A 25,196-nucleotide genomic window follows, 5' to 3' on the forward strand; every position below is an offset into this window, starting at 1 on the left:
ACTGGCCTGCCAAAAATTGGTCCTTTCCTGACTCCACAAAATTTCAAAGGGGCAGGAATAGACGTTCCAGAGGCAGAAACCAATCCAGAGGAGGTGCCTACAGAGGACGACAGTGGCAAGGTAACAACAGAGGCACAGACACAGCCACTGCCACTACATCAGCACAACCACAGTGACTTAACCTAAATCCGCCTACCAGGGAACAAATAGCAGCTCCTCTAGGCGGAAAGTTAACCTTATTTTCAAAGAACTGGCACTACATAACAAAAGACAAGTGGATTTTACAAACCATAGATCAAGGTTACCGGTTTCACTTCCACTCTTTACCAGTCAAAAGAGGAATGCCAAATCTACCTCCAAATCAAAAAACAGAGGCTCTACGCCAAATAATGGAGTTAGCAAACATGAGAGCTGTGGAAAGAGTGCCAACAGCAGAGCAAGGAAAGGGGTTCTATTCCAGACTATTCCTAGTTCCAAGAAAGGAAAAAAGTTGGAGACCAATTCTCGACCTGTCCACCTTAAATACATACATCATTGTCCCAAAATTCAAAATGCTGACCCTACAGCAACTTCTTCCCATGCTGGGCAAGGAGTCTTGGCTGGTAACTCTAGATCTCAAGGAGGCATACCTGCACGTCCCCATTCGACCAATCTGCAGAAGATACCTCAGATTTCTTGCAGGATCAGAGCACTATCAATTCTCAGCATTGCCCTTTGGTTTATCTACTGCGCCCAGAGTATTCACAAAATGCCTGGCATCAGTAATCGCCCATTGCAGACTACAGGGAATTCAAATTTACCCATACCTGGACGACTGCCTGCTACAAGGGGACAACAAAAGCAAGCTGACAACAGATTTACAAAGGGTCATTTACTTGCTACAAGCACTGGGATACACAGTCAATTTACAAAAGTCAAGGCTGATACCATCCCAAACAAGGACATTCTTGCGGAATTGGACACAGTAAAACAAATGGCATTCCTGACTACAGAAAAACAAAACGAACTTCCTCTTTACTTCTTGGCACTAACAAAACTGAACAAGTTAACAGCAAGAAAAGTTCTGCAGGCCTTGGGCTTCATGGCATCATGCATAATCTTGGTTCCATTTGCCAGACTACATATGAGGAAACTACAGTGGTACCTAAAGAATTTATGGTCCCAACACAGACACAGTCTAGAAACAGAAATCCCACTAATTCCATGCTTAAACAGGAGTTCCTATGGTGGGCTCAGGCATGCCAGTCAAACCCAGGCCTACCCTTTCGCAGATGTCAAGCGAGCCAGACCATCACAACAGACGCTTCAGACCTAGGATGGGGCCCACATGCTGGACAAATGCGCAAGGATTGTGGACACAGGATCAACTTCACCTGCACATCAATCTAAAAGAAATGCTGGCAGTAAAACTGGCAATCCAAAGTTCAAACCATTTCTCAAAGAGGGCCAGTTGATGATAAGGACAGACAACACCACAGTCATGTGGTACATCAACAAACAGGGAGGCACTCATTCATACCCCTATGCAGAATGACCTTGGAGCTGTGGACCCTGGCACTCAGCTACAACATCCAGTTACAGGCAATATTTGTACCGGGAAAGACAATACTCTAGCAGACATATTAAGCAGAACCACTGATGCCCACGAATGGAAGCTGCACCCGGACATCTTCAAGACCATCTCAAAGAAATGGGGAATGCCACAGATAGACCTATTCGCATCACCTCTCAATCACCAGCTCAAAAAATTCTGCACAAGGACATTCCACCCACTAGCATGGAAAGTGGACTCGCTCTCCTTCAACTGGAAAGGCCTAACAGCATATGCATTCCCACCTCTTCCTTTGATACACAAGGTACTACTAAAAATCAAGGAAGAACGCCCAAGGATAATCCTGATAGCTCCAAACTGGCCAAGACAACACTGGTACCCACTACTGAGGAGCATGTCTCGAACAATATGTGGCCAATACCCCTGATGCCTTTGATGTTAACTCAGAACAACTACAGCATCATACACCCAAACCTAAAAACGCTGCAACTGACTGCATGGAACATCACATAGCAGCAGCTAATCCAGAACTTTCCCAAAGAGTTAAAGACATTATTCTTGAAGCACGCAGACCTTCAACAAGAAGGAACTATGCTGGAAAATGGAAAAGGTTTGTCATTTGGAGTATGGAAAGAGGAAAAGATGTGTCAAACATAGATATGCCTAACATTCTGGAGTATCTGGCAACTTCTTCATTCAGGCCTGTCCTACTCCTCCATCAAGATACATGCATCAGCTATTTCAGCAGAATACAGCTTTGATCCACCTGTTTTTTTGCAACCTTTGCTCAGGCAGTTCCTCAGAGGAATCAAGAATGTAAAACCTCCAAGGAAACCACCATTACCAGCTTGGGATTTAAACTTTGTGCTAGAAAAGTTGACACTATCACCCTTTGAACCAGCAGCAACAGCAGACCTACAACACCTGTCATGGAAAACTGCTTTCCTACTGGCAATTACTTCAGCAGGGAGGGTTTCAGAACTACAGGCCTTAATGGCAGTGCAACCCTTCCTAATCTTCCACCAAGATAGAGTGTCCATGAGGACTAATCCTACATTTATGCCCAAGGTGGTATCCAGAGTGTCTTTAAACCAGGCAATCCACCTACCTTCTTTCCCAACCCACAAAACAGAGGGGAAAGAATACTGCATACCTTGGATGTACATAGACAGCTACGCTACTACTTGGACAGAACAAAAAATAGCAGAAAGACTGACAACTTTTCGTAGCCTATGCAACAGGAAGGGAAGGAAAAGCTATTTCCAAACAGACAATCTCCAAATGGATAGGAAATTGCATACGATACTGTTACTCCTTCCATGGAAAACCAATTCCACAGAACATAAGACCTCATTCTACAAGGGCAACAGCCACTACCACAGCCTTCTTACGAGGAGTGGCAACCAAAGACATTATTGAGGCGGCTACTTGGACCTCCGTGCATACATTTGCCAAGCATTATAATTTGCCTCTATATTCCAGATCCCGAGCAGGGTTTGCCACTGCTGTACTGCAAGGGATCCTAAACACACCATAATCTACTTTTATCCTCCTCCCCTAGTTGGCTATGGTATTCTACCCAGTTGTTATGACTGCAGAGTACAGTTTTGTACCTACCATAAATGTAGATGTCCGAACTGGATAGCATCTGCAGTCAGGATTACCCTCCCTCCTTCCCCTCTGTGGTACTCCTAGGGTGTTTACCCTCCTAATAGCTAGCTGTTGGGGGGGGAGTCTTTTATGGTGTATTTGTTTGTATATATGTACATACATGCTTATTGTTGTGTTTACCTCTATCTATTTGGAAACATTGGCATCTATCCAAATTTTAGCCTGCAAGAGGGCTACTGGCATCTGGGGCAAGAAACACTGAGGAAAATGGCGTCGGCTGATGCTTTTATACCCGAAGACCAACAGAGATGACGTCGGGTGGAGTGCGACATCAGCCGGACCCGGACTTTGGAATCCGGCCGACTGCAGGGCTGCCTGACGACAGGACAACCCAGTTGTTATGACTGCAGATGCTATCCAGTTCGGACATCTACATTTATGGTAGGTACAAAACTGTACTTTTAGTCTGATAAGGCAGAATAATACAATAAATTGGAAATAATACTGCAGCAGTACTCTAAATTGATATTTTGCACTTTCTATAGATATTTGACTACTTATCTATGCCAGAGTTGCACTTTGATACAAGCTAAGTGTTTTTCCCATCAAAGATCTAATGATATTGCCAACATAGTTATGCTCCACTGTACTATATCAATCCAGCCCCTTTGCATCATATCCTAAGCTGTCCTACTTGGGCATCTCTGGGGAAAAAGAGAAGAAAAGCATTCCACTTCATCAGATGTTTTGGGATCATAGAAGGAGAATGACCTCACTTATTTCAAACAAATCCATTTACCTTGCACACAAGGGTGACACCCTCAGGAATGTGAACTTTGGAGAATACTTTGAAGCTCATGAGAGAGTATTTTAAACAGGATATGGGGAACCATTGCCGAGAGAAAACCTATATGGAGTTGGTGCTTATAGAGTAACCCAGGCTGTCATCAGTTCCCCCTGTTGTAGAGGCTTATTGCCGAGAGAAAACCTATATGGAGTTGGTGCTTATAGAGTAACCCAGGCTGTCATCAGTTCCCCCTGTTGTAGAGGCTTTTAAGAATGTTTTCAACCATGCTTATTTGGATCCTGTATGACCCCACCCTTAAAGACAGGATTGACTTTATGGGGGAAAGAGCAGTACTGCAACATTATGAAAAAAAAAATAGCTACTCTCTAGTTATTTCATTGGGAGCTGTGTGGAGATGCACGTTGTTCCTGATGAAGAGTAGTCTTCCATGTGATCGGGAAAGTAGGTTACTGGCTAGATTTGAAAAAAGGTGTGTACTTATGCCTCCTTGGGCCTTAGCTCATTGCATTGTCAGGCCCCCACATGTAGTGTTGATGGGACGTTAAAATGTCAGTCTATAAATGAATCATCTGAAGACATACATGGCACTTGTATCCTTTAAGGAAGAAAAAGTAGAAAATTATGCCAGTTACACTCTTATGTAACCGCTGTGCTCCAGAATGTGCATTAAGAATGTGCCTGACTTACTGGCAGTTTGAAGAGGCAGCAACCTGTTGTCCCTAGGTAAAATTAATGAGTAGCGTATTTGGAGTACCTACTCAAGAATTTTTAAGAAGCAAGTGTAGAAGGGAGGATAATGCCATCTGCTACTCTCATCCTCCTGTAGAAAGCAATCTATGTAGAAGCAGAACTAGCCATTCTGGGAGGACCAATAAATCTCAAAAGTACCTGGCACAAGCACACAGAGGGATGGGTTCATTCACAAGAAGTCAGTATTACCAGTTTATGAACAGGCTTGCCATCTCCCCATCTTTTCCATACCTTGTCATTCCCCACGTGAGGAAGATTCTGTCATTTCCACCGGCAGTAGTTTATCATAATTTTAAAATGAATAGGCAAGGGAGGCAGTATCAGCGGATATTGGCACATAATTTATTTCCCCCCTTCAGTTTCCTTAGTCCTCCCCATTCATTGTTGTCCTTTATGCTCTTTTGGATGAGCTGTGCCATACTATACCACTCATAGAATAGCTAACGGACTGCCATATAATCAACAAATTCTCTTGGCAGCATGTAAATGAGAACACTAGTTTATTTGTTTAGCAGGTAGATGAACTGGGCCACAGAGACCCATTTTCAGTCACTGTTGTGTTAGAGTAATGTAAAGAATTATGCAAGAATAAACTCTGATGGTAGTCCTGTAAAATGCCAAACCAAAAACAAGATAAGCTACCAAAAATATCTCTGATCAACAAAATTTTAGGTAGTTGAGAAATAGTACAAAAAGGCAATACTTACAGACAAAAAGTACTACTACTACTGTAAACTGGAGCAAACTCACCAAAACAATCCCCAGAAGTTCTGGTCTAGTATCAATAAACTCCTTTTCCCAGGCACTCTCGTACACCTACCCCACTTGAGGCCGATCCAAATACCCCCAATCAAACTGCCAGTGTCTTCAATACTTTCTTCACAGAGACCATACAATCACTAGCCAGTCAACTCAAGCCTTCCCACCACCGTACCTGGCACTCAACCAACATTCCATCTGCAACCCATCTCTACCACTCTCATCTACAAATTCATCCAAAAACTTAAGCCTTGTACTCCTTCTGCTGACCAGCTACCATCTGAATACCTGCAAAAAGCAGCCAAAGTAATTGTGTACCCTATATCCATCCTCATAAATAGAACCATTAAGGAGGGAACCATTCCAGACATGGAAAATCTCCCATATTATCTCCCTACACAAAGGTGGTAACTCAAATAATTACTCTAACTACTGGCCAATCACTCTTTTATCACCCTTAGCAAAAATTATGGAAAAATGCATTCACCAACAACTATTAAACCATTTATCCCAACATAACATAATAGCAAACTGCCAGCATGGTTTTAGGCCATCACGTAGTACCACAACTGCCCTATTATCCTTTACAGATGCCATCAATAGAAATCGCTATAAAAACAACCTCTCATCTGCACTCTTTACTGACCTCTCAAAAGCTTTTGACATGGTAAACCATGCCCTTCTTAACATTCTTGAATCCCATTTCCCTTGACTCTCAGGCTGTTAAATGGTTCAGGTCTTACCTTAGCAATAGGCAACAGGCAGTTCTCTGGGAAAATAATATATCATCCCTTCTGCCAGTCACCCTCAAAGTCCCTCAGGGCTCTATTCTAGGACCACTTCTTTTTTCACTGTTTATCAATGACCTGCATTCAATATGCTGATTCTACGCTAGTATGCTCAGCAAACTCCCCATCAGAACTACATTCTCTAACTCAGAATTTATTTAACATAGTAGAAGCATGGATGTTCATCGGGTTACCCTGCTGCAGTCCTCACACTTGGGTTATCCTGCCGTCAGGCGGTCCCGCAGTCGGCACGAATTCCAAAGTCTTGGTCTGGCATCGGTTGCTGTCGCTTCTTCCCTGACGTCAGAGCGCCAGGGGTATATCAGAGGCATCTGACGCTATTTTCTTCAGTCTTTCTTGCCGCACGGTGCCCGAAGCAGAAGCAGTTCGCAAGTGCCGGTCGGCCGACACCTGAGTTTCAGTCCAAAGTCTTCAAAGCTAAGTACCCCATTGGGGAACCTTTTCTTGCCTCAGTCCGATGTCAGAAAAAGCTAACAATTGCATTTCTTGTGGGAAGCAAATACCTCATAAGGGCTTTCATTCTTTTTGTATACCTTGCCTAGGCCCAGACCACGACATCACTGGTTGTCTGTTTTGTACTAGGTTCAGTAAACGGACTATAAAGTGTAGCTTTGATTTTGCACAACACTACTTCGGTAGAAAATTTGATTACACTATGCCGTCGGAGCAACCGACTACCGGCGTGCATAAAAAATGCAAGGATAAGGACCGGCAGCCTAGATCCAAGCCAGACTCCGAGGCCTCGGCTGGCCCGGTCACCGGTTCTCTGGTTTTCAGTGAGGCACCTACGCAGCCCCTGGCTACCGCTGAATTGGATCCCCAGACCACATCGGATCCCCCAGCAGAGATTTCCAGGCCGACGCAGCCATTTTCCTTAGGCTCTACCGACGACATTGCAGTAGGGGAAGCCAGTGCTGCAGAAACACCTTCGGATGTCCTTCAATGATGCATCTGCAGTCCTTACAAATGGGTTGTCCTGTCGTCAGGCAGCCCTTCGGTTGGCCGGATTCCAAAGTCTGGGTCTGGCCTCGGCTGGTGTCACACTTCACCCGACGTCATAACTGCAGTTCTTCGGGTATAAAGGCATCAGCCGACGCCATTTTCCTCAGTCTTTCTTGCCGCTACCAAGCAGAAGCTGTTCGCAAGTGCCGGTCGGTCAGATCCAGAGATTACTACTACCGAATACTACTTCAAGACTTCTAAAGCTAAGTACCCGTTGGGGACTCTTTCTTGCCTCAGCCGATGTCAGAAAAAGTGAATAACTGTTTAACTTGTGGGAAACAAATACCTCATAAAGATTTCCACTCTTACTGCTTACCTTGTTTAGGCCCAGACCACGACGTAGCAGCTTGTTTAGCCTGTGCTTTTTCGACCGACGAACGCTTAGACGCCGGGTCGGAGTTTGCTGAACAGTTTTCGGCTCAGATTTTGCGTACATAATGCCGCCGGATCCTCCGACTACTCAAATTGTTAAGAACAAAGAAAGGACCGACACTCGCGGTCGCGGTTTCGCGAAACCACGGTTAAGCAAACGCGTGTCTCTGTTTCGCCAAACCGAGCAAACGGTTCAATCTTCAGCCGAATCCATGACTACTACCGAGGCCCCCTCTGCCCTAGTTGAATCGGCCTCTGAAGTTTTACCTACTACTGTGGTTTCACAAGATTTATCGGACACCATCCCTTTGGATGTTTCTACCCCAGCACGTGGTGCTGCTAGGCCTCCTGCAGCCATGTCTATAAAGGCCTTTGCCAGGGCTAAAGCAGCCAAAACTTCTAAGTCTGTGCCTGTTAAGCCCCCCTCTCACAGGCCCAGTTCCAGTTCCCAAATGCTTACTATGGCAGAGGATCTCATCTCTTTAATAAGGGGATCCCAATCTCACCCAGACAGGGCCTCTCAACCTCCAGAAAAGAGACCTAGAGCAGAGTCCCCTGAGCCAGTGTCCTCAGATGAATCTTCTGATGATACAGACAATACAGACCATCCAGAGGCTCCTTTTTCTACTTATGAAGATTCCGATGCTGAAGAATCGATTCCTTCTGCTTCTCCACCAGAGGAATTTTCTTTTGGGGAAACTTTACATGCCATGAGAGAGCAATTCTAATGGCAGGGGCAAGATTTTTCAGATTCAAGGAAAAGGCTTAGGACCTTTTTACACTTACCACAACATAGGCCTTTAGCTATACCTCCAGTTCTTCCTGTTGTGGATGATGCATTTAATGATGCTTGCACTGCTCCTGATACTTTACCTCCAGCCCCTGCTAAGCCCGATAGGTTCTACAGGGTCCCGGACACTCATCACCATTTACACAAGGCTCCTTTCGCAGATCCTGAGACTATCTCCCAGGGGCCTAAGGCAGTAGCTTCGAGATCAGCTAAAAACCCTCTCCCTTCTGAAAGGGAATCCAGGTCCTTAGAGAGATGGGGTAAAAAAGTATACACCTCTGCTACTCTCTCAGCTAGAGCATTGAACTGTCAGTTTCATATGATCCAATACCAAGAGTTTATGCTTGATCAGTTAACTAAGAAACTGTCCTCAGATGATTCTTTAGATAAGAAATATGTTCTAGAAATGGTGAATAACATTCAGCAGGTTAGTAACCATTCCTTAAAATGTGGCTGTGATGCACTGGAGGCTTCATTTAGATCAGCCATGACTGGCACAGTTATAAGAAGGCATGCATGGTTGAAAGAGCAAGTCTTGCCTGATCATGTTAAAGCAAAGCTATTAGATGCTCCTATGGATAAGGTCAGTTTATTTGGTTCTCCTGCCCAACAGGTACTGAAGAAAATGGAAGAGAAGGCAAAATCTGTACAAACAGTAAAAGATTTCTTACAGGTTCAGCCTCCAAGGTTTAGCAGGAACTGGCCTTCCAAAAATTGGTCCTTTCCAGACTCCTCCAAAACTCAGAGAGGCAGGAATAGGCGTTCAAGAGGCAGAAATCAATCCAGAGGAGGTGCCTACAGGGGACGCCAGTGGCAAGGTAACAACCAACGAGGCACAGACACAACCACTACCACTGCAACAGGACAATCACAGTGACTTGGCTTTGACACCGCCTACCAGGGAACAAATAGCAGCACCCTTAGGCGGTAAGTTAGCACTATTTTCAAAAAACTGGCACTATATCACAAGAGACAAGTGGATTTTGCAAACTATAGACCAAGGCTACAGGTTTCATTTCCACACTTTACCCGAAAAAGAGGAATGCCAAACCTACCACCAAATCAAAAGACAGAAGCTCTAAAACAAATAGCTCAATTAGCAAGGATGAGAGCTGTGGAAAGGGTACCACCTATGGAACAAGGCAAGGGATTTTACTCCAGACTCTTCCTGGTACCAAGAAAAAAATTGGAGGCCTATTCTCGACCTGTCCGCTTTAAACACATTCATCATCGCTCCAAAATTCAAAATGCTGACCCTACAGCAACTTCTTCCCATGCTGGGCAAGGAGTATTGGCTGGTAACTCTAGATCTCAAGGAGGCATACCTGCACGTCCCCATACGACCACATTGCAGAAGATACCTCAGATTTCTTGCAGGATCAGAGCATTATCAATTCTCAGCATTGCCCTTTGGCTTATCTACTGCCCAGAGTGTTCACGAAATGCCTGGCATCAGTAATCGCCACTGCAGGCTTCAGGAATCCAAATTTATCCATACCTGGACGACTGCCTGATACAAGCGGACAACAAAAACAAGCTAACAGAAGACTTACAAAGAGTCATTTGCTTACTACAGGCCCTGGGATACACAGTCAATATAAAAAAGTCAAGACTGATACCATCCCAAACAATAACCACCTTAGGTGCAGAATTGGACACAGTAAAACAGATGGCATTCCTAACTGCAGAAAAACAAGAACAACTTTTTGGCATTAACAAAGCAGAACAAACTAACAGCAAGGAAAGTACTGCAGGCCTTGGGCTTCATGGCATCCTGCATAATCCTGGTCCCCCATGCCAGACTGCATATGAGAAAGCTACAGTGGTACCTAAAGAATTTATGGTCTCAACACAGGCACAGCTTAGAAACCGAAATACCACTAATTCCATGCCTGAAACAAGAGTTCCTATGGTGGGCTCAGGCATGCCAGTCAAACCCAGGTTTGCCCTTCCACAGCATTCAACCAAGCCAAACCATCACAACGGACGCCTCAGACCTCGGCTGGGGGGCCCACATGCTGGACAAGTGCATACAAGGCTTATGGACTCCAGAGCAGCTGCACCTGCACATAAATCAAAAAGAAATGCTGGCAGTACAACTAGCAATCCAGAATTTCAGACCATTCCTCCAAGAAGGCCAGTTGATAAGGACAGACAACACCACTCAACAAACAGGGAGGCACTCATTCATACCCTCTATGCCGAATGGCCCTGGACCTATGGAATATGGCTCTGAGTTACAACATTCAGTTACAAGCAATTTTTTTACCGGGAAAAGAAAACATCCTAGCAGACATATTAAGCAGAACTACCTCGGATGCACACGAATGGATGCTACACCCGGACATCTTCAAGGCCATCACAAAGAAATGGGGACTGCCACAAATAGACCTATTCACATCCCCACTCAATCACCAGCTCAAGAAATTCTGCACAAGGACATACCACCCACTTGCTTGGAAGGTGGACTCTCTATCCTTCAGTTGGAAAGGCCTGACAGCATATGCATTCCCACCTCTTCCTTTGATGCACAAGGTGCTATTGAAAATCAAAGAGGAACGTCCAAGGATCATTCTGATAGCTCCAGACTGGCCAAGACAACATTGGTACCCATTACTAAGGAGCATGTCTCGGGAGAATGTGGACACTACCCCTGATTCCCTTGATGTTAACTCAGAGCAACTACAACATCCTGCATCCAAACCTGAAAACTCTGCAACTGACTGCCTGGAACATTACATAAGAGCAACTAACCCAGATTTATCCCAAAGGGTTAAAGACATTATCCTTGAGGCCCGCAGACCCTCAACAAGAAGGAACTATGCAGGAAAATGGAAAAGGTTTCTCATTTGGAGTACCGACAGGGGCAAAGATGTGTCAAAGGTAGACATTGCCAACATCCTGGAGTATTTGGCAGAGCTTTTCCATACAGGCCTGTCCTATTCCTCCATCAAAATACATGCATCAGCTATTTCTGCAGAATACAGCTTCGATCCACCTGTCTTTTCAAGATCCTCTACTCAGGCAGTTTCTGAGAGGAATTAAGAATGTAAAACCTCCTAGGAAACCACCATTACCAGAATGGGACTTGAACTTTGTACTAGAAAAATTGACATTTCCCCCTTTCGAACCAGCAGCAACAGCAGATCTTCAACACCTATCCTGGAAAACTGCTTTCCTGCTGGCAATTACCTCAGCAAGAAGGGTTTCGGAACTACAGGCTTTAATGGCAGTACAACCCTTCCTAATCTTCCATCAAGATAGAGTGTCCATGAGAACTAATCCTACATTTATGCCTAAGATGGTATCCAGAGTGTCTTTAAACCAGGCAATCCACCTACCTACCTTCTTTCCCAATCCACAGAACAGGGGGGAAGACTGCTGCATACCTTGGATGTACATAGAAAGTTACGCTACTACCTGGACAGAACCAAGGGCAATAGAAAATCTGACCAGCTTCTGGTAGCATATGCAACAGGAAGGGAAGGAAAAGCAATTTCCAAACAGACAATCTCCAAGTGGATAGGAAATTGCATTAGATTCTGTTACTCCTGCCATGGAAAGCAAATTCCACAGAACATAAGGCCTCATTCTACAAGGGCTACAGCCACTACCACAGCTTTCTTACGAGGAGTGGCTACCAAGGACATTATAGAGGCTGCTACTTGGACCTCCGTGCATACATTTGCCAAGCATTATAACTTACCTTTGTACTCTAGATCCCGAGCAGGGTTTGCCACTGCTGTTTTGCAAGGGATCCTAACTACACCATAATTTCTTCTTCCTCTTCCCCTAGTTTGGCTATGGTATTCTACCCATTTGTAAGGACTGCAGATGCATCCTTGAAGGACATAGTAAAGTTTTGTACCTACCATAAATGTAGATGTCCGAACAGGATAGCATCTGCAGTCAGGATTACCCACCCTCCTTCCCCTCTGTGGTATTCCTAGGGTATTTACCCACCTAATAGCTAGCTGGGGGGGGATCTCTTATGGTGTATTTGTTTGTATATATGTACATACATGATTATTTTTTGTGTTTGCCTTCTACTATTTGGAAACATTGGCATTTATCCAAAAATTTAGCTATCCAAGAGGGCAACTGGCATCTGGGGCAAGAAACACTGAGGAAAATGGCGTCAGCTGATGCCTTTATACCCGAAGAACTGCAGCTATGACGTCGGGTGAAGTGCGACACCAGCCGAGGCCAGACCCAGACTTTGGAATCCGGCCGACCGAAGGGCTGCCTGACGACAGGACAACCCATTTGTAAGGACTGCAGATGCTATCCTGTTCGGACATCTACATTTATGGTAGGTACAAAACTGTACTTTTCTGAAGGTGTCTTCAGACAGACTACCCTCACCATAACATCTTATGCTAAGCTTAAGACTCCTCTAAAACCAAAAACTTCAGTCTCCAGGTCAAGGTCCTATGCCTAAGAAACAGATGCTTAAAATGGCTGAAGATTTGATTTCTTTGATCAGGGGTTCCCAACCCCCCCCGACAAAAGGCCTAGACAAGAGGAGGATTATGCCTCCTCTGATCAGGTGTCTGTTTCGTCAGGTTCTGAGGAACAGGATTACTCCTTTCCCCCTTATGAAGATTCTGATGCTGAAGACTCCATTCCCTCAGCTTCTCCCCCTGAAGACTACTCCTTTCGGGAAACCTTACACACTGAGGGAACATTTCCACTGGGAAGGTCAGGACTACTCTGACTCAAAGAAAAGGCTCCGAGAGTTTCTTTTACTCCCCCAGCACAGACCACTTGCTATCCCCCCAGTTATAGACTTAGTGGATGATGTCTTCTTAGAATCTAGTCTAAATCCAGATTCTGTGCCTCCTGCTCCAGCCAAACCAGATAGATACTATAGAGTGCCTGACTCTCACAAATTCCTTTACAAAAGCCCTGCTGCTGATCCAGAGACAATCTCCCAGGGTCCCAAAGGGGCTAAGGCTTCTATGGCTAAAAATCCTGTGTCCTCAGAAAGGGACTCCAGAGCACTAGATAGGTGGGGGAAGAAGGTTTACACCTCAAGTACTCTAGCTATGAGAGCACTAAATTGTCAATTTTACATGCTTAAATACCAGCGATTCCTAATGTCTCAAATAAAACAAAAGATGGGCATGTACCCTCAACAGTCTGAATTCAAGGAAATGCAAGATCTGCTGCATGCAGCTGAACAGGTGGGCAAACATACTTTACAATGTGGCTTTGATGCCTTGTAAGCTTCCTCTAGAGCAGCTGTTACTGGGTCTGTTATACGTAGGCATGCTTGGTTAAAGGAACAATCTCTGCCTGATCATGTTAAAGCAAAGTTTCTGGATGCACCCTTACAGCAGGATGTTTTATTTGGGGTTAAAGCAGAGGAGGTTTTAAAGAAAATTGAGGATAAGGCAAAATCTATGCAAACGGTCAAAGATTTCTTACAGGTACAGCCCCCACGCTTCAGCAGAAATTGGCCAACAAACAATTGGTCCTTTCCAGCTTCTGACAGACCACAGAGGGGTAAATACAGGTGCCCAAGGGGCAGAGGACAGACACAAATCCCTTACAAACCTCGCCAGTGGGGCACTACAACACAGAAGGGAGGAGAAGACTGGTCCCAAACCACTAGAAGGCAAACACAATGACTCAAACCTCAAACTGCCAAGCAAAACCCTCTTGGCAGCTCCCTTGGGAGGAAAATTAGCCCTTTTTGCAGACAACTGCTGCATCGTCACAAAGGACATATGGGTCCTAGACATTATCTCACACGGATACAGGTTCCATTTCCACACCTTGCCAAGGATAAAAGGAATGGCAAACCTGCCTCACAACCAATGGGCAGAGGCACAAGAACAAATTACAGCTCTCATGGACATGAGAGCCATTCAAACACAGGAGCAAGGCCAAGGATTTTACTCAAGGCTATTTCTAGTCCCCAGAAAGGACAATGCTTGGAGACCCATTCTGGACCTTTCAATCTTAAACACCTTCTTGCAAGTACCCAAATTCAAGATGCTAACACTACAGCAGCTTCTTCCCATGTTGGGCAAGAAAGCTTTGCTAGTAACGTTGGACCTCAAGGAGGCATACCTGCATGTCCCTATCAGACAAAATTGCAGAAGATACCTCCGTTTCATTGCAGGTTCAACCCATTACCAATTCTCTGCACTGCCCTTTGGCTTATCTACTGTGCCCAGGGTCTTCACAAAATGCCTGGCACCAGTAATTGCATACTGCAGACAGAGAGGAATTCAAATATACCCATACCTGGACGACTGTCTCAACCAAGCAGAAAGCAAGGACATTCTCTTACAACACCTGGCTTTTGTAAGACATCTTCTAAGTTGCCTAGGGTATACAGTAAATGAAAAGAAATCAAAACTAGTGCCCTCACAAATTGACATTCCTGGGTGCCAGCTTGAATACAACGGCCCAGATGGCTTATCTGATGCCAGACAAACAACTACAATTAACTCAATACTTCAGAACAATGGCAACAAAGACCCAACTCCCTGCAAGAAAAATTCTGCAGGCCTTGGGCTTCATGGCATCTTGCATACTGCTAATACCATTTGCAAAACTGCATATGAGGAAATTACAATGGTACCTAAAAAGCGTATGGACTCAACACAGCCACAGCTTGGAAACGGTGATAAATCTCATTCCCTGCCTTCAACAGGAGTTTCTATGGTGGTCACCCTAAACAAGGGTCAGCCTTTCACCCTACCCCCAGCCAGGCAAGCTATGACAACAGATGCATCGGACTATGCCTGGGAGGCCCACATGGCAGGACAGTGCATTCAAGGCTTATGGACAGCAGATCAAAGGAATCTGCACATCAATCAAAAAGAAATGCTACCCACTATTAAGGAATATGGCCCAGGGCTCACCATGGATTCTACCACAAATTACCCACCTGCTCACACAGCAAGACAATCAGATTCTACACAGCCAGCTCAAAACATTAAACTTGGCTGCATGGCAAATCACCTAAGCAACCAGCCAGCTCCTCTCTCACAAGCTGTTATGGAAGTTATTCTGGAGGCCAGAAGACCCAGCACCAGGAAAGCCTACTCAGACAAATGGAAAAGGTTTTGTGCCTGGAACCAAGCTAAAGGCCAGAATACCCTTCAACCTGACATACCTCAATTCTGCAATATCTAACTGAGATGTTACACAAAGAGCTTTCTTTTTCATCTATTAAAATCCGCGCCTCAGCCATTTCTGTTCACTACAACACGGATCCTACCTTATTTTCACATTCACTTTTAAGGCAGATTCTCAGAGGGGCCAAGAACATTAGGCCTCCCAGGGGCCTCCCAGGAGAGCATCAACACCTACTTGGGACCTCAACTTTGTTCTGGAAAAACTCGCGCTACCTCCTTTTGAGCCAGCTTTCTCAGCTGACTTAACTTTATCATGGAAGACTGCCCTGCTGCTAGCAATCACTTCAGCTAGAAGAGTTTCAGAACTTCAGGCACTAATGGCAGTAGAGCCTTTCCTCATTTTTCATCAAGACAGAGTTTCTCTATGAACTAACCCCTCGTTTATGCCTAAGGTGGTATCCAGTGTGGCTCTAAATCAAACCATCCATTTACCCACCTTCTTTCCAAATCCACAGAACAAAGGAGAAAAACTCCTGCATTCCTTGGACATTCACAGGCAGCTACGTTACTACTTGGATAAAACTAAGGTTTTCAGAGGTATCTTCTGCAATTTTGTCTGATAGGGACATGCAGGTATGCCTCCTTGAGGTCCAACGTTACTAGCCAAGCTTTCTTGCCCAACATGGGAAGAAGCTGCTGTAATGTTAGCATCTTGAATTTGGGTACTTGCAAGAAGGTGCTTAAGATTGAAAGGTCCAGAATGGGTCTCCAAGCAGTGTCCTTTCTGGGGACTAGAAATAGCCAATGGTCTGAGGAAGCGTATCTATTGGATACGTGAAAGCGCTTACCGTTAAATAAAGTTACACTTTTAATAACAGAAAGTGATTTTTTTTGTGGTGAGTCTGTGGTTTTTAGCTTTCTGAACCTACATTGCATACTTTTTGAACCGAGACTCTTCAGCTGGGACATCCTTATTTTTTCATTATATGTAAAAGCTGTTAGAATGAGCACTCAGGTTTTTAAGCCTTATTTTTCTGATTCCTGTCAGTGAAATAATTCCATTGGTGGGTACAGCCTGGGCTAATTAAATGGGGGATTCCCATTTTCTTTCCAGATCTAGAACAGTTCCTGGTGCAGATCAGGGTTGCCAGACGTCCCTATTTGAGCGGGATTGTCTTGGGATCAGCAGCCCGATCCCGAGTCCCAGACTGCTGGTTTAAATCCCGGCGAAATACCCTCCATTTTTTTTTTTTTATTGGCCTGTATACCGGCATACAGGCCAGTAAAAAATCGCTAAACACAGAGCTACTTGTGTTTAATGCGGAACTGCCTGATGTCCGCATTAAACACCACGGTAAGCTCCATGGTTGAAAACAAACCTTTTTTTTTTTTTTGGGCCTTCACTTAGTGTGAAAGACCTTTTTTTTTTTTTTTTAGTAGCTCAACAGTCAATGGGGAATTGGCAGCAGAAAAGCTATTTGTCCCCAGCAAGCTGAACAGCTTAGAACACTCCCTGAACAGTGAAATTTTAGTATGGACAGTGTCACTTTCTTGACTGTCGCAGAAATAGGTTTACCTTGAAGAAAAATCTCATTGTATCCCAACTGAATTACCATTTCCTCCTAGTTCTGCAATAATTTGCCACATAGAAAGCAGGTGTCTCGTATTCATTCACACCAGTCCTAATCATCCGGTAGAAAAATTTTCAGGCAACATGAGAAGTAGCAGAAGCCATTATGATAGCTCCCAATTGGCATATTGGTTCATATACCTAACCTGGGGGTCAACAGAACAACCAAGTGGTTTTACCATTTCATACTAAACTAATGACACTGTGATGGTAAAACTGTTGCACACCAAACACCTTAGTTTAGCACGCTGAAGGTTTTCAGACGGACCCCCCCCCCCAGCCACTTTTTCTCAGAGGTAGTATTTTTCACACGAAGCAGGAAGACCTTACATGAGAAAACTGTGTATCACATTGTCTAAGCTATGAAACTGGAAAGGAGGTAAGGGCTTGAATCTGTTGCTTACCTTCTTCCTGATGTTCTGTTGTACCTCTTGTACTTTACTCTCAGGGTTGGCTTATTCCTTTCAACCATCTGTGCTGCTGGTAGAGCCATCTATTTCATCCAATGCAGCTGATAGCTCCTGAAGGTATTCAGTTATCTTTTACCATCCAGCCCCCCCCGTATGTAGAATGTTAAGACCTGCAATTGAGTAAGAGAGCATACCACGCTGTGAGGCCAGCACCACAACCAACCTCAAGCCTTGATCCTATTGCCACCCACCTTGGCCTAGCAAATAAGCTGTTGCATGAATAACCACAATATTAGAAAAAAACTTTAGCAGCTAAATAATCCATCATGAAGTTGGACAGAATTTACTTTTTGGGGTTTGGTATACAATTCCCTCCACCATGTGAGGTCCATAAGTATTTTGTTTGGCTCTTTATTATTCATAATATGAGTTAACTACAGCTGTGACCTTCAACAGGTGTGTAGTACAGTTGTGGTTGACTTAATAGTGTCATAGATGCTGTGAGTGATGGTCTCCTGCTCTTAACCTTCAATCTCAGGCTGCTACTGCAAAGATGAAGAATGTGCTAGCAGTATATAAATAGTTGGGTTTAGACTGTAGGGTACATTTGGTAGAATGGAAGTAGCTTGTTTTTATTATGGTTATATATTGCTACACAAGGTGCTTTAGGAACTTTACCTATTGATAATATTATCTGAATGCTTCCTGTGTGTGTATAGTCCTCATTATGTAAGTGCTTTATATGCAAGATCATTCATTTAGTATAACTGTTTTGTAGTTTCAGGGCTAGATGTTCATCGTGTTTCACTGTTGCAGTCATTACTCTTGGCTTATCCTGCTGGCAGGCTACCTGCAGTCGGCCTGAATTCCAAAGTTAGGTCCAGCGTCGGTTGCTGTCGCCTCTTCCCTGATGTCAGTGCACCAGGGGTATAAATGATGCAGCCGATGCCATTTTCTTCAGTCTTTCTTGCCGCGGTGCCCGAAGCAAAAGCTGTTCACAAGTGCCGGTCGGCCGACTCCTGAGATTTTCACAGACGAATTTCAGATCCGAAGTCTTCATTAAAGCTTAGTACCCCGTTGGAGAAACTTTTTTCTTGCTCCAGACCGATGTCAGAAAAAGTTAAAAATTGTATTTCTTGTGGGAAGCAAATACCTCATAAGGATTTTCATTCTTAACTGTATTCCTTGCCTAGGCCCTGATCACAACGTTGCTAGCTGTTGGTTTTGTGCTAACCAATGCACTATTAAGCGTCTGTTCGATTTTCCTTTTCACTGCTTTGGCCGAAGATTCAATTATATAATGCCATCGGAACAGCCGACGACCGGAGTTTCTAAAAAATGCAAGGAAAAAGAAAAGGACAGGCATCCGAGATCCAAAACGGATGACGAGGCTTCTGCTAAGCCAGTCGCTGGTTCTCAGTGAGGGACTTTCGCAGCCCCTGACGCCCCCTACCTCAGAGCCACAGGCTGCTGACAACTCCCACGTGGAGCCAGCTAGGCCTCTGGATACTCAAGGTATTGGACACTTGGAAACCATTCCCTCAGGTGGGTCCAGAGCCGCTGAACAGGCATCTGCTTCTGAGGGTGTTTGCAGACCTACACAGTTATATGTAAAGCCTACTTCAGCTTCCAAAGCAAAGACTAAAGCAGCTCTAAAGACAAAGAAACCAGTACAGAATTCTCCAGGACAGACTTCCATGCCTAAAAAACAGATGCTCAAAATGGCCGAAGACCTAATTACCTTGATCAGGGGTTCCCATCCCCCTCCTGACAAGAGGCCTAGGCAAGAAACAGACTATGACTCTTCAGATCAGGTTTCCATTTCCTCTGACTCCTCTTCTGTACAGGAATACTCTCTTCCTCCCTATGAGGATTCTGATGCTGAAGAATCTATCCCTTCAGCCTCTCCTCCTGAGGATTATTCTTTTGGGGAAACCCTGCATACCATGAGGGAGCACTTCCACTGGGAGAGCCTAGATTACTCATAATCAAAGAAAAGGCTTGGAGATTTTCTTTTACTTTCTCAGCACAGGCCTCTTGCTATTCCCCCTGTGTTAGACATTGTAGGTGATGTATTTTCAGAGTCCAGCCTTACTCCTGACTCTTTACCTGCAGCCCCTGTAAAACCAGACAGATACTACAGGGTTCCATATTCACATACATTTCTTTATAAAAACCCTGCTGCTGACCCAGAAACTATTTCTCAGGGTCCCAAGGGGGGTCAAGGCTGCTACTACAAAAAACCCTATCCCTTCTGACAGGGATTCAAGGGCACTAGACAGATGGGGGAAAAAGGTTTACACTTCTGCTACTTTGGCTGTGAGGGCTTTAAATTGTCAATTTCATATGATTAAATATCAGCAATACTTAATGTCACTGCTAAAACAGAAAATGTTGGCAAATTCTGACTGTGCAGAAAATAAGGAAATGCAGGATTTATTGCATGCAACTGAACAAGTGGGAAAGCATACATTGCAATGTGGTTTTGATTTTCTGGAGGCCTCTTGCAGGGCCGCAGTTAACGGGTTCTGTCATTAGGAGGCATGCTTGGTTAAAGGAACAGAATCTGCCTGATCATGTTTGTTTGTGTCTTTCGGCTTTTCCCGGTTAGAGGTCACCACAGCGGAACTCCGGTCCGCTAATGATTGGCAGTAGAGTTTTACGTGCTGGCTTGCCAGGCCTAACACACTTCCTTCACCGAAGGAACGCCCATTCACACATGTCGCCACACAGAAGACGCTCTAACTGAGAATCGAACGGGCAACGTCTAACTGTGAGGCGACAACGCTACCGCAGCACCACCACCGCAGTTCCAGAATCTGCCTGATCATGTTAAAGCAAAATTATTAGATGCTCCATTACAGCATGATACCTTATTTGGTCTTAAAGCAGAGGAGGTTTTGAAGAAAATGAAGGACAAAGCGAGATCTATGCAAACAGTAAAGGATTTCTTATAGTTACAGCCACCAAGATTTAGCAGGAACTGGCCTACAAAGAATTGGTCCTTTCCAGTGTCAGACAGGCCACAAAGAGGCAGATACAGACTCCCCAGAGGCAGATCCCAGCCCCAGGGCTCATACAGGCCCAAACAGTGGGGTGCTTCTACCTCCAAAAGCAGAGAAGACAAATCACAGCCATACAGGAAACCGTCCCAATGACTTGCCTCTGCCAGCACCAAACACTTATCAATTGGCAGCCCCCTTAGGGGGGAAACTTAGCACTTTTTTCTCAAAATTGGCACATGATCACCCAGGACAAATGGGTCTTGAATATAGTGTCCCATGGCTACAGGTTCCACTTTCACACCCTGCCAAAGGCAAAAGGTATGCCAGACCTACTGCACAATCAATGGGCAGAGGCACAAAAACAAATCTCGTCCCTCATGAACATAAGGGCCATTCAGCAAGTACCACAGCAAGAGCAGGGACAAGGATTTTACTCGAGACTTTTCTTGGTACCCAGAAAGGACAAAACCTGGAGACCAATACTGGACCTGTCTATTCTAAAAACATTTCTGGACGTTCCAAAATTCAAAATGTTAACTCTACAGCAGCTTCTGCCCATGCTGGGCAAAAAGGCTTGGGTTGTAACTTTAGACCTAAGAGGCATACCTGCATATCCCAATCAGACAATCTTGCAGAAGATGCCTCAGATTCATAGCTGGCTCAGTGCACTACCAATTCTCTGCACTGCCCTTTGGCTTATCTACTGCACCCAGGGTCTTCACAAAATGCCTGGCACCAGTGATTGCATTTTGCAGGCAGAGGAATTCAGATATATCCTTTTGGATGAATGCCTTATACAAGCAGAGAACAAGGACATTCTACTACAGCATCTGGCGTTCGTAAAAAGATTGTTGGTTTGCCTAGGGTACACAGTAAACAAAAAGAAATCAAAACTAGTACCCTCTCAAGAGATAATATTCCTGGGCGCAAGCTTAAATACAACTGCCCAGATGGCTTATCTCACGCCAGACAAACAAAGGCAACTGACTACTTACTTCAAAATTTTGGCAACATAGACCCAGTTATCTGCAAGAACAATTCTGCAGGCTTTGGGCTTCATGGCATCCTGTGTTCTGCTAATTCCATATGCCAGACTGCATATGAGGAAACTTCAGTGGTACCTAAAAAGTGTTTGGACTCAACATTGCCAAAACCTGGAAATATTAATTACCCTCATTCCTTGCCTGCAACAGGAGTTTCGATGGTGGGCACAGGCCTGTCACCTCAACAAGGGACAGCCTTTCACTCTACCTACAGTCAGGCAGTCAATAACAACAGATTCATCAGATTATGACTGGGGGGCCCACATGGCAGGAAAATGTATTCAGGGCACATGGCCCACAAGCCAAATGCATCTACATATCAATCAAAAAGAGATGCTAACTGTTCAGAATGCCCTGACAGCTTTCAAGGATCTACTTCATCCAGGACAACTACTGATAAGGACGGACAATACTACAGTCATGTGGTACATAAATCAGCAGGGAGGCACACATTCCTACCCCCTCTGCAGACAAGCCATGACTTTATGGGACACAGCATTGACTTATCAAGTACACCCGCAAGCAAAATTCCTGCCAGGAAAGAAAAATACTCTGGCAGACAAACTAAGCAGAAACCTCATGGATCCACAAGAGTGGAAACTGGATCCAGAAGTCTTCAGCATGATAACAAAGGAATGGGGATGCCCAGACATAGATCTATTTTCCTCCCCTCACAACAGCCAACTATGGAGGTTCTGCACAAGGACTTATCACAAGCAAGCATGGAAGGTGGATGCTCTGTCATTCAGCTGGAAAAGCCTAACAGTATATGCCTTTCCTCCTCTGCCTCTCCTCCCCAAGGTACTCCTAAAGGTCAGACAAGAGAAGCCAAAAATGATTCTGATTGCCCCAGACTGGCCACGCCAGCACTGGTACCCAATCCTAAAACGCTTGTCTCAAGGCCCAGCCTGGACATTGCCTCTAATTCCTCACTTACTGACCCAGCAAAACTGGCAGCATGGCAGATAATGTAGCCATTCAAAACACACCTCTCTCTGAAGCAGTGATGGATGTTATTTTGGAGGCCAGAAGGCCCAGTACCAGAAAAACTTATGCAGAAAACTGGAAAAGATTCTGTGCTTGGAACCAGGCAGAAGGAATTGACATGTGTACCTAATATTCCTCAGATTTTACCATACCTAACTGAGATGCTGGACATAGGCCTATCCTTTTCATCAATTCAAATTCATGCCTCTGCCATTTCTGCTCATTACAATATGAAACCACCTATTTTTTCTCATCCATTGCTAAGGCAGTACCTCAGAGGGGTCAAAAGCATAAGACCTTCAAGGAGATCCCCAGTACCTGCATGGGACCTCAATTATGTATTGGAAAAACTCAAACTGTTGCCTTTTGAGCCAGCCAAATACAGCTGATATAAAGTTCTTATCTTGGAAAACAGCTCTGCTGCTAGCAATGACCTCTGCAAGATGAGTCTCAGAGTTACAGGCACTCATGGCTGTGGAACCTTTCATCTTTTTCCATCCAGACAGGGTATCTCTAAGGATGAACCCAACATTTATGCCTAAGGTAGTGTCCAGTGTGGCCCTTAACCAAACCATTCATTTGCCTACCTTTTATCCAAACCCACAGAATAAGGGTGAGAGACTCCTGCATTCTTTGGACATACACAGACAACTATGCTTCTACTTGGACAGAACTAAAGCTTTCAGAAAGACTGAGCAACTCTTAGTGGCATATGCTGCAGGATCTCAAGGAAAGCCCATCTCAAAACAGACTATTTCAAAATGGATAGGCCAATGCATTCATTTCTGCTACTCGCAACATGGCAAATCAGTGCCCAAGGGCATTAGGCCTCATTCAACCAGGGCAGCAGCCACTTCAGCAACCTTTCTCAGTGGAGTACCAACCAAAGACATTTTAGAGGCTGCAACTTGGAGTTCAGTGCACACTTTTACCAAGCACTACCATTTACCTCTCTACTCTAAATCCAGAGCAGGCATTGCCACTGCAGTCCTGCAGGGCCTTATAGCCTCTCCTGATCCTATTTAGGCCCAGCCACCCAACCTCAGCTTTGGGATTCAACCTAAGATTAATGACTGCAACAGTGAAACACAGTGAACATAGTACAGTTGTGTACCTACCATAAATGTAGATGTTCGAGTGTATTCACTGTTGCAGTCCAGGTTACTCACCCACCATCCCCCTTTTTTCTTGGCTGGGACTTATCTATACTTCTCTATCCTATACAACCTATGTGGTGTATTTGCTTGTAGATGAAGAAAATGTTTATTTTACTGCATGCATAATTATTGGCCAAATTGATAGCCTACCATTTTGGGGGCACCTGACATCTGGGGCAAGAAAAACTGAAGAAAATGGCGTCTGCTGCATCTTTTATACCCCTGGCGCACTGACATCAGAGAAGAGGCGACAGCAACCGACGCCGGACCTAGACTTTGGAATTCAGGCTGACTGTGGGTAGCCTGCCAGCAGGATAATCCAAGAGTAATGACTGCAACAGTGAATACACTCTGACATCTACATTTATGGTAGGTACACAACTGTACTTTACTTATTTCATAGGTGTTGGTAGGTCTGATCAAGAGCATTTGTTTTTTCAGTGTGTATATTGGGTATTTGTCACGAACAAAAAAAAAAAAAAAAGGAAGATGGCACAGATTAGTCTTTTGCATCCAAGATTCCTGCTGAATACCATGTTGTAAAAAAGCAGAGATGAGCGCTTCCAACCCCAATGGACATAATTGCTTGAAAATCTCATCAGAAAACTTGATGGCTATGTCTTGTTTAATTCCAGTCATGCTATGAATTTTCAGCAAGCTTGGAACTTTTCACTCTGTCATAAACAGTTATGGGGAGTACCATCACACGTTTGTTTTTTTGTACAGTGTATCGATCAGTATCATAAACTGTTACGGTGTGTACCATAACATGACTGTGTTTTTTGTACAGTGCATCGACAAGTAGCTTTCTGCAGTGTGTCAGGAGTAGTAAGGAAGGATCTTCACATAGGACATTACTCTGGGTAACAATGTCTCAATTTGCTGAGAAAAGACTGCATCATGGACAAAACTCTAAATCTGTTTACATGGAAGTAGTGGCCCTGACTGTGGCGTTTATAACTTTATTCTGAGTAGCAGACAGTGTGCGAGGATCCTGCCAAGAAGAGGTTGGCTTCAGTTATCTAGTAAGCAGCTCTGTCTTTGGGGGGGTATGGTTTTCTGACACTGAAAACATTCTTTGATGACCCCATTAAGTGTTTTGCTGAACAAGTGTGGAGACCGAAAGAAATGTAGAAGGTAGGAAGGCAGCAGTGATGCTGCTCTTTTGTGCTCATCATGTTTAACACACAGAAGCTGCCTGGAGAACTACAACAAAAATGGGGAAAAAGTAATTTTCATATGCATGTGAGAGTCACCTGGCAGTGGTGCTAAACGTATACCCATCCCCTGTAGAAGTTGAGCACCAGCTGCATTAACGGTGGTCAGCAGAAAGTTAAAACCCCTTGAAGGGGAGGGATAACCTCCCATAGGATAGTATGGGGTTGCTGCACCAGGTGGGATGGGGAAGCAGAATCGT

At 44.5% G+C, this 25,196-nt stretch overlaps 1 protein-coding gene across 1 annotated transcript in view; it reads left to right on the forward strand.

Moving 5' to 3' along the window:
• Nucleotides 1–25,196, forward strand: part of MGAT5 (alpha-1,6-mannosylglycoprotein 6-beta-N-acetylglucosaminyltransferase) — a gene marked incomplete in the record, with an annotated part of 1,206,452 nt that overhangs the window by 457,909 nt on the left and 723,347 nt on the right.

Source organism: Protopterus annectens, chromosome 6.part0 (assembly GCF_019279795.1).
Source record: "Protopterus annectens isolate FY-2018-M chromosome 6.part0, PAN1.0, whole genome shotgun sequence".
Classification (NCBI taxonomy): Eukaryota; Metazoa; Chordata; order Ceratodontiformes; family Protopteridae; genus Protopterus; species Protopterus annectens.